This window comes from Salvelinus alpinus, chromosome 6, assembly GCF_045679555.1.
Source record: "Salvelinus alpinus chromosome 6, SLU_Salpinus.1, whole genome shotgun sequence".
Lineage (NCBI taxonomy): Eukaryota > Metazoa > Chordata > Actinopteri > Salmoniformes > Salmonidae > Salvelinus > Salvelinus alpinus.
In genome coordinates, this window is record NC_092091.1 from 21,302,592 (window position 1) to 21,313,816 (window position 11,225).

The window sequence follows — 11,225 nt, forward strand, 5'->3', positions numbered from 1 at the left end:
GCCAGGCGCACCGGTTTGTGTCAACAACTACAACGCTGCTGGGTTTTTGTGTAGCAAGAATGGTCCATGACCCAAAGGACATCCAGTCAACTTGACACAACTGTGGGAAGCATTGTAGTCAAGATGGGCCATTATCCCTGTGGAATGCTTTCAACACCTTGAAGAGTCTATGCCCCAACAAATTGAGGCTGTTCTGAGGGTGAGGGGGTCTTAATGTTTTGTACAGTGTACATCGTTGTATCAAATGGTTAAGTTAGTAGAAAATAGGACAAGGTATACCAACATTAATAACCAGTAAAGTAGGCTGGTCCTATTCCCTATAGTGTGATTATGTGTGTCGTGTGTGTGTGACCAACATTGTGAGAAAAATTAAGATGGATGATAAGCTACACTCTTAGAAAAAAAGTTGCTATCTAAAATCAAAAGAGGTTATTTGGCTGTTCCCATAGCTCGGATCCAGGTAGAACTAATTTGGGTTCCATGTAGAACCCTTTCCACAGACCCTCTGTGGAAAGGGTTCTACATGGAACTCAAAAGAATTCTACCTAGAACCTAAAGGGGTTCTTCAATATGGTGTGTGATCCCCCTTCTCTCCCTCCCCCACCCCCTTCTCTCTCACTGTCTCTAAATGAAAATCTGAGCATCCCTCCCAGTGAGAGGGTAAGTCATTGATTAATTAATAACTTACTCTGTTCTCTCTCAGCTACACCCCAGCAAAGCAGTCATATCACTCTGGCTATGGGGATCTCTCACTAAAACAGGTCAAGGCACACAGGAGTTACATTTCTACTCAGAGCTTACAGTAGAGCTAACTGTACTATAATCTATAGCATAGCGACACACAGCTATCGCAACCAGCTTCAGTTGCGTAGACATTTAAGACATTAGTATATACACAACATTTGTACAGAATTCTTGTCTTGGGATTGATTACTTTATTTTCACTCTCACATGTGTGTGTGTGTTTAAAACCACCTGCATAATGAGATGGTGACGACAGCAGGAAATGAAGGATTCTTGTGTGTGTGTGTTTGTGTGTGAGTGTGTATGGGCTGAATAATTAAAGGCTACCTGAGAGCTCTGGTTACAGCAGATTGGCCTGCTCCCCTGCTGCTCAGTGATACTGACCCCCCCACACACACACACTGTCTGTCAGCACGGGGACCTACACACAATTAGCCACCTGAGAAGAGCACCACCCATAGCAGTCAATACCAGGTTCAAAGAAAGTTTGGATAAGAAGTTTTACTGCACATGAATACACCTCCAAACTCTAAATGTAATCTGACTCAGTGTATTGTAGATATCAGTGCATGGTTGGATGGTTTTGTAAGAGAGATTCTCCAACTTTTACCTCATTCTTCGTCAATTTTGCCTTGAGGTTCTTCATTATGGCTTACTGCACTTTGCATCCAGAAAAGTGAAACTCTGAAAAGAAATACACCAATTATTTCACTCACCATAGCATTTCAACACGTGGGTTGCTAGCTTTTAACATGCATTCAAACAGGTGTCCCTTTGCATTACCTACAATACAACAATAACCCGGTTTGATGGAGTCTTGTGTGATAACCACAATTTATACCATGGCATTGTTAAATACTAGTTTCTGATTGGCTTAAAGGGCATTTTACAGCATGCATTATTTCCGCATAATGCACAGTATATCAGCACGGTATATCCGCTAGTGCATTGTGGAACACACCTTCCATTTTGTTCATTATTTTCCATATATAATGCATAGCCCCTCATTGATTATGCCTTACATATTTTTGTAGAATGCCATCATCGAGACAGGGCAATTCTCAGTTTCATTTATGAAGCATTTTGCCTTTTGGGAAACATAACCAATACATTTACAGTTTTTATCAGTGTTGGGGAAGCTACTCTAAAAATATAGTTTACCAAGCTACAAATTATTTCGCACAAAAATAATTTACGCTTACACTAAAGCTACCCTTAATAAAAATGTATATTTTAGTTAGCTAAAGTTACCAACTAAGGACAAATATTCCTATTTCATCTCAAATTAGAGTAGGCTAATTTCTCATTATAAATAATCTAGTTCAATGCTGGTTTATTGCGATAAACCATGTTTTACTGCATTGCAGTTTGTCTTGCGGCATATCCCAAATTGTAACTCTAACCACGTTTCCGTCCAGAGTTTTTATGCTAGTAAAGTTATACTTTATTAAAACAAAATCACGACAGCTGTGATGGAAAGAGGAAGTGCCGGTACAATTTTATAAATGCCGACAGAATTTCTTCGTTTGATTATTATTTTTTTTAATACGACAAATAATTTTAATTAAAAAAAAATACAATACAATACAATGTCGTTGGACATGGTAGGATCCATTTGTGTCGGTAAAATTAGTTATGAGAGAAATGGCGGTGTAAACGCCTTTATGCTCAAATATTGATATAATAACTTTTCATACAAACTTCAGGACCTTGTCTTTCAAAGATAATTCGTAAAAATCCAAATAACTTCACAGATCTTCATTGTAAAGGGTTTAAACACTGTTTCCCATGCTTGTTCAACGTACCATAAACAATTAATGAACATGCACCTGTGGAAGGGTCATTAAGACACTAACAGCTTACAGACGGTAGGCAATTAAGGTTACAGTTATGAAAACTTAGGACACTAAAGAGGCCTTTCTACTGACTCTGGGCATCTTTATTTTGGTGTTTTTCAGAGTCCCTGCTCATCTGCATTAACGTGCCTTACACGGAACCCAAACCAGCTGCGCGCATGCGCCATCGTGCATAAATTTATTTTGTCCCCCCACACCAAACGCGATCACAACATGCAGGTTAAAATTACAAAACAAACTCTGAACCAGTTATATTAATTTGGGGACAGGTCGAAAAGCATTAAACATGTATGGCACTTTAGCTAGTTAGCTTGCTGTTGCTAGCTAATTTGTCCTGGGATATAAACATTGAGTTGTTATTTTACCTGAAATGCACAAGGTCCTCTACTCTGCCAATTAATCCACACATAAAACGGTCAACCGAATCGTTTCTAGTCATCTCTTCCTTCCAGGCTTTTTCCTTCTATTGACTTTATATTGCGATTGCAACTTTCATAAATTAGGTGCATTACCGCCACTGACCTCATTCGTCTTTCAGTCACCCACGTGGGAATAACCAATGAGGAGATGGCACGTGGGTACCTGCTTCAATAAACCAATGAGGAGATGGGAGAGGCAGGACTTGCAGCGCGATCTGCGTCAGAAATAGAACTGACTTCTATTTTAGCCCTTGGCCACGCAGACGCTCATTGGCACGTGCAAGCAGTGTGCGTGCAATAATTGAATAACATAGATTTCAAAATGTATTTTGCAACGCTCGCGCACGCAACACGAGTGGTGTACTCAGCCTGTTAGGCATGCTGCAAGGATTCATGAGGACTGCAGATGTGGCCAGTGTCATGACGTTGGCCTGGGGGTAGGTTTATGACAGTCATAAATACCTCTTCCCCCCTTTTTCCTCTCTCTACTCTACTGATGTGACATTAGAAAACCCCTTGGTTAACATAGAGATTCTGGGAACATCAGAAGTTAGGGGGAAATGAACTTTACTCTGGTAATCCGACCAATTGAACATATGCGGTGGTACTTAATGTATATTATGTCAGTTCGGTTGTCATCTGGCACATTCTCATCAATGATAGAATGACAAACTCTACAGTGTAAAGTCTACATATCAGAGTTATCGGATTCACATGGAATTGTTGTTGAATTTAAATGTTTGAATATGAAATTATTCGTGATGGGATGAAATGTGATTTTAGCTTCTAAAATGTGAGAATTGGGTTTTCATGAGTGAATTAGGCCCGACTCAGTGGACCGCCCACGTGAAGAGACATAGGTTGTAAATTATGAAACACACCTCTTTTCTCCCTCCACTATATAAGCCATTGACGAAAATTTTACCTCCGGTTCCGAGGATGTGAGGACGACGGTCCGATGTCAGAATGGTTCAGATAATAACTACAGAACGAAGCCAACATCAGCGTGAGCTTTGGTTGCGAATGGTATGAACTTTGAACTCTTATTCACTACCGAAGTGATACGTCCTAGCCGTTGGGTTAGCAACAGCAGCTGCAAACGTAAATTAGGATAGGACAGACAGAGTATCCCGTCTACCACACAACGACGTTACTACAACGTATCCAATTTACCAGCAGAGACATTCTTCAAAGGACAAAGGACTCGGTTGGGCAACACGGCCTTCCATCTACCACCAACCTACAGAAGCGCAGCTCAGAGTAAATATTTATTGCATTTTCCTTTTCCAAATGGGCGGTAATTTAGAATGCATAGGATACTGTATTTACGATAGCATGGCTTCTCCCTTGGTTCCTCAAAGTCTTCCCGCTCTTTCACTCAAACACAGCCCCCTTTTCTTTTGTGTAACCAGGTGTCATATCTGTTCCGCCCGCTAGGGACGTTTTCTTTTATGACGTAATTTGTAATCAAGGTATGATTCATTCTGTGTATATGTAATTCTGTGTGATTAGTTAGGTATTTAGTAAATAAATAATTAAACCCAATTTTGTATTGCTGATTCAACTTGTTAGACAGGGTTCGTGAAGATAACCAAGAATTTACAACCTTCAGATGAGACTGAAACAACCAGTCAGGATGCTCTCGATGTTGCAGCTGTAGAACCTTTTGAGGATCTCAGGACCCATGCCAAATCTTTTTAGTTTCCTGAGGGGGAATAGGCTTTGTCGTGCCCTCTTCACGACTGTCTTGGTGTGTTTGGATCATTCTAGTTTGTTGTTGATGTGGACACCAAGGAACTTGAAGCTCTCAACCTGCTCCACTACAGCCCCGTCGATGAGAATGGGGGCGTGCTCGGTCCCCCTTTTCCTGTAGTCCACAATAATCTCCTTAGTCTTGGTTACGTTGAGGGATAGGTTGTTATTCTGGCACCACCCGGCCAGGTCTCTGACTTCCTCCCTATAGGTTGTTTCATCGTTGATCAGGCCTACCACTGTTGTGTCGTCTGCAAACTTAACCTATTCGGTCAAATGTTGCATTTTTGGACGACTTCGAGACATGGATAGCCTACATTATTTGATACATTCTATCTAGCCCAAGGCAAGAAGACCAAAGCAAGAAGATGTAGCAAATTATGATAATTGGGGGTGGTATTTAAGATCAGCCCTGAAGTACAGTAGTGCACTCAGGGCAAAGGTCGTCATTACTAAAGTCATTTCTACAATTTTTCTTCGGAAAACATTATTTTAACCTAACTCTAACCTTAACCACTCTGTCAACCTTGTGTCTAACTCTAACCTTAAAATAAGACCACAGAGCAAATTTTTTCATGAAATTTTTACTATAGGCCAGTGTTGACTTTGTGGTTAACTCAGGACAGGAGATGGAAAAGAATGGTTTGTAAACAACAGTTGTAGACTAACAGTGAAATGCTGACATACGGGTACTTCCCAACAATGCAGAGAGAAATGAAGATAAATAATAGAAACATAGAAATATAATAACAGGAGGAATAAATACACAATGAGCAACGCAAATTAGCTTTGTAGTCTTTATTTATGGCTATATACACAGGGTAATAGTATCATTTCGATGTGCAGGGGTACGAGGTAATTGCGGTAGATACAGTTGAAGTCAGAAGTTTACACACAATACACCTTAGCCAAATACATTTAAACTCAGTTTCACAATTCCTGACATTTAATCCTAGTAAATATTCCTTGTCTTAGGTCAGGTAGGATCACCACTTTATTTTAAGAATGTGAAATGTCAGAATAATAGTAGAGAATTATTTATTTCAGCTTTTATTTCTTCCATCACATTCCCAGTGGGTGAGAAGTTTACATACACTCAATTAGTATTTGGTAGCATTGCCTTTAAATTGTTTAACTAGGGTCAAACGTTTCAGGTAGCTTTCCACAAGCTTCCCACAATAAGTTGGGTGAATTTTGGCCCATTTCTCCTGACAGAGCTGGTGTAACTGAGTCAGGTTTGTAGGCCTCCTTGCTCACACACACTTTTTCAGTTCTGCCCACAAATGTTCTATAGGATTGACGTCAGGGCCTTGTGATGGCCACTCCAATACCTTGACTTTGTTGTCCTTAAGCCATTTTGCCATAACTTTGGAAGTATGCTTGGGGTCACTGTCCATTTGGAAGACCCATTTGCGACCAAGCTTGAACTTCCTGACTGATGTCTTGAGATGTTGCGTCAATATATTCACATGATTTTCCTTCCTCATGATGCATCTATTTTGTGAAGTGCACCAGTCCCTTCTGCAGCAAGCACTCCCACAACATGATACTGCCACCCCCGTTCTTCACGGTTGGGATGGTGTTCTTCGGCTTGCAAGCCTCCCCCTTTTTCCTCCAAACATAACGATGGTCATTATGGCCAAACGGTTCTATTTTTCTTTTCATCAGACCACAGGATATTTCTCCAAAAAGTACGATCTTTGTCCCTATGTGCAGTTGCAAACCGTAGTCTGGCTTTTTTATAGCGGTTTTGGAGCAGTGGCTTCTTCCTTACTGAGCGGCCTTTCAGGTTTTGTCAATATAGGACTCGTTTTACTGTGGATATAGATACTTTTGTACCGGTTTCCTCCAGCATCTTCACAAGGTCCTTTGCTGTTGTTCTGGGATTGATTTGTACTTTCGCACCAAAGTACATTCATCTCTAGGAGACAGAACGCGTCTTCTTCTGAGCGGTATGACGGCTGCGTGGTCCCATTGTCACAATCGTTATAAGGAGTGGACCAAGATGCAGCGTGGTATGTTTCCATCCTTTTATTAGAAAGAGAAACTTAAACAAAAAAACAATAACGCGAACAAACGAACCGTGAAGCTCAGAGTAGTGCTAACAGGCAACTATACCTAGACAAGATCCCACAAAGCACAATGGGAAAATGGCTACCTAAATATGATCCCCAATCAGAGACAACGATAAACAGCTGCCTCTGATTGGGAACCATACTAGGCCAACATAGAAATATATTTCATCTAGATAACCCACCCTTAATCACACCCCGACCTAACCAACATAGAGAATAAAAGCTCTCTATGGTCAGGGCGTGACACCCATGGTGTTTATACTTGCGTACTATTGTTTGTACAGATGAACGTGATACCTTCAGGCATTTGGAAATTGCTCCCAAGGATGAACGAGACTTGTGGAGGTCAACAATTCTTTTTCTGAGGTCTTGGCTGATTTATTTTGATTTTCCCATGATGTCAAGCAAAGAGGCACTGAGTTTGAAGGTAGGCCTTGAAATACATCCACAGGTACACATCCAATTGACTCAAATGATGTCAATTAGCCGATCAGAAGCTTCTAAAGCCATTACATAATTTTCTGGAATTTTCCAAGCTGTTTAAAGGCACAGTCAACTTAGTGTATGTAAACTTCTGACCCACAGGAATTGTGATACAGTGAATTATAAGTGAAATAATCTGTCTGTAAACAATTGTTGGAAAAATGTACTTGTGTCATGCACATAGTAGATGTCGTAACTTGCCAAAACTATAGTTTGTTAACAAGAAATTTGTGGAGTAGTTGAAAAACGGGTTTTAATGACTCCAACCTAAGTGTATGTAAACTTCCGACTTCAATTGTATGTACATAGGGATAAAGTGACTAGGCAATAGGATATATAATAAACAGTAACAGCAGCGTATGTTATGAGTTAAAAGAGTTAGTGCAAAAAAGGTCAACGCAGATAGTACCAGTAGCTATTTAGCAGTCTTATGGCTTAGGGGTAGAAGCAGTTCACGGTCCTGTTGATTCCGGACTTGCCGTGCCGTGCGGTAGCAGAGACAATAGTTTATAACTTTAGGGCATTCCTCTGACAAGTCCTGGTACAGAGGTCCTGGATGGCAGGGAGTTCTGCCCCAGTGATGTACTGTGCTGTACGCACGACCCTCTGTAGCGCCTTGCGGTCGCATGCCAAGCAGTTGCCATACCAAGCGGTGATGCAACCAGTCAAGATGCTCTCAATGGGGCAGCTATATAACTTTTTGAGGATCTGAGATCCCATGCCAAATCTTTTCAGCCTCCTGAGGGGGAAGAGACGTTGTCGTGCCCTCTTCACAACTGCGTTGGTGTGTGTGGACCATGATAATTCCTTAGGGATGTGGACACCGATGAACTTGAAGCTCTCAACCTGCTCCACTACAGCCCTGTCGATGTGGATGGGGGCGTGCTCGGCTATCCGTTTCCTGTAGTCCACGATCAGCTCCTTTGCCTTGTTGACATTGACGGAGAGGTTGTTGTTCTGGCACTACACTGCCAGGTCTCTGACCTCCTCCCCATAGGCTGTCTTGTCATCGTCGGTGATCAGGCCTAAAACTGTTGTGTCGCTTGCAAACTTAATGATGGTGTTGGTGTTGTGCGCATCCAAGCAGTTGTTTTGTACAGGTGCAAAAGTGGAGTGCAATAGAGATTATGTCATCTGTGGATCTGTTGGGGTGGTATGCGAATTGTAGTGGGTGCAGGGTGTCTGGGATGATGGTATTGATGTCAGCCATGACTAGCCTTTCAAAGCATTTCATAGCTACAGATGTGAGTTCTACGGGGCGACTTGAACGAGCTGCAACAAACATTCAAACTGGACAGTTTTATCAAACTATCAAGCTTCATTCAAAGACTCAATCATGGACACTCTTACTGACAGTTGTGGCTGCTTTGCAGGATGTATTCTTGTCTCTACCTTCTTTCCCTTTGTGCTGTTGTCTGTGCCCAAAATGTGTGTACCCTGTTTTGTGCTGTTACCATGTTGTGCTGCTGCCATGTTGTGTTGCTACCATGTTGTTGTCATGTTGTGTTGCTACCATGCTGTGTTGTCATGTGTTGCTGCCATGCTATGTTGTTGTCTTAGGTCTCTCTTTATGTAGTGTTGTGTTGTCTCTCTTGTCCTGATGTGTGTTTTGTCCTATATTTTTATTTTATTTATTTGCATTTTTAATTCCAGCCCCCGTCCCCGCAGGAGGCCTTTTACCTTTTGTTAGGCCGTCATTGTAAATAAGAATTTGTTCTTAACTGACTTGCCTAGTTAAATAAAGGTTAGATAAAAGGGGGAAAGGGGGATACCTAGTCAGTTGTGCAACTGAATGCCTTCAGCTGAAATGCGTCTTCCTCATTTAACCCAACCCCTCTTTGGCGCTCTTGGGCACAGGGACTATGGTGGGCTGCTCGAAACATGTAGGTATTGCACAGTGTAACCTAATAAAGTTAGAAAAGTCCGGAGCAGTTTAAACGAGATTTGGCTTGTATTCATGTTTCCCTGCCCCCCACATTTTTGCTGTCAAGTTTGTGCCAATTTCAGGCAATTATAACACTATAAATAGACCTACACTAATTTACAGGGAACAAAATATTGGAACTAAAATATATATATATCTAATTGAAACTACTGGATGTTCAGTGTGTAACCCTCCAAAGCTAACTTAATTATACCTGAAATCGGTTCTTCACAGAAGGATGGCTGTGGCTATGTGGATGGTGGAGAGCAGAGCACTGTAGGGAGAGACACAACCCCAGCAACAGCACAGACAAAACTACACCAGCCAAACAGTCAGGTCAGCTTCTCCTACACGTATCACATCATACAACTTAATCAGAGAAATGATCTAACAGGTGTCATTATGAGAATGATGGATACATAGTGACGTCTTTATGCAGAATGTTCAAATCACCAAAAGGGGGCGATAAATACCAAGCATTAGTATTTGCTATTTTGTCACTGGTCTTCATTGATGATTGTGTAGAAGTCTGTCCACGCACATCGATTTTCATTAAACTGGATTTGATTTCAGTCTTTGGTGGAAAAAAATGGAAGATTGTTTATGCAAACACAACATCGTATCAATAAATGTGGTCTTTTTTTGTCCTCCTCTCTCTGCAGGGGGTTCTGCCTTTCCTTCTGTTTCTTGCACTACTTCACTCTTTTGTTCCCCACTGTCCCTCCTTCTTGGCATACCAGTCTGGAAGAAGTCATTTGGGGAGTATTGCGGGGGAGGAGAGGGGGAATTGTAGCGATGGTGGTGAGGGCTGCTGCTCAGCTATGACCTCATCCTCTCTTTCTCCCGTGGAGGGAGTGAGATCATGGCTGTCGTAAAGAGGCATTAATGGTGTCTTAACTGGCCCAGACAGTACTGGATCACCCACCTAATTGCTGAAATCCAATTTGCTCCTTAACAACCCTGTGCCCAGGATAAATGTACATTTGTGGAAGTATGAAGCACACTCTGCCTAGATGACAAATGTGAAATCCATTTTAACATAAATTGTGTTTTCTCTTAGTGTGTAGACCTATTATGTGGTTTTCTTTGCAGATGTTGCATCACCATGCTTTTGCATAGGTGGGCATTTCTTGGCGAGTATGGCTGGCAGGCACCTCAATCCTCCATTTGCTTGCTCAATATGTGTGTGTCAGACTTTGCTGAGGATGATAGTTTGTGGGTGTAGGTGTTAATTATTGTGCAGAGGAAATCCTTCTTCCTCTTTTACAAATTGTCCCACCTCATTTACATAATTTTGAGTGGCATAGCCTAACTTGTTATTAAGCCATACTAATCAGCAAAAGAGTGTTGGAATGAGAAACATCTGAGAGGAAAAAATAGGAAACTTTGCAATTATGCAAAGCTTTTAGTCTCTTTTGATGAGTTTTCAATTGTTATTCAACCAGAACAAGCATTTCATTCATCTGGTCAAGTGTCTGAAATTCATAGCCGCAGGAAGTAGTTTTGGGGTATATAACTGGTCCCTAATATAGGACTAGTAAAGGCCCAGGGCACTACTTTTGTGAAAAATGTTAACTAAATGTACTTGAGTTTTTACCAGCATTTGTAACTTGAGTCTGATAATTGTCTGTACAAAACAGTTAATCGGATAATTCTTGTGGAAAATAAAAAAAGTTGCTTGAGATATGTTTTCCAGTTTCTTGAAATACTTTTTTTCTATGTGAAAACTGAAATGGTCTATTAATTCCTTTTAAGTAGACACTCTTATCCCAAGCATACATATTCATACTAGTCCCCTGTGGGAATTGAACCCACAACCCTAGCATTGCAAGTGCCATGCACTACCAACTGAGCCACATCATACCATCCCAAACCACTTGATGTCTCTATGTACTCAATGACCAGCCTATGTACAATACATTTACATTAAGTTGTTTGTAAGGATGGTATATTAATACTGCACAAAAGTGGC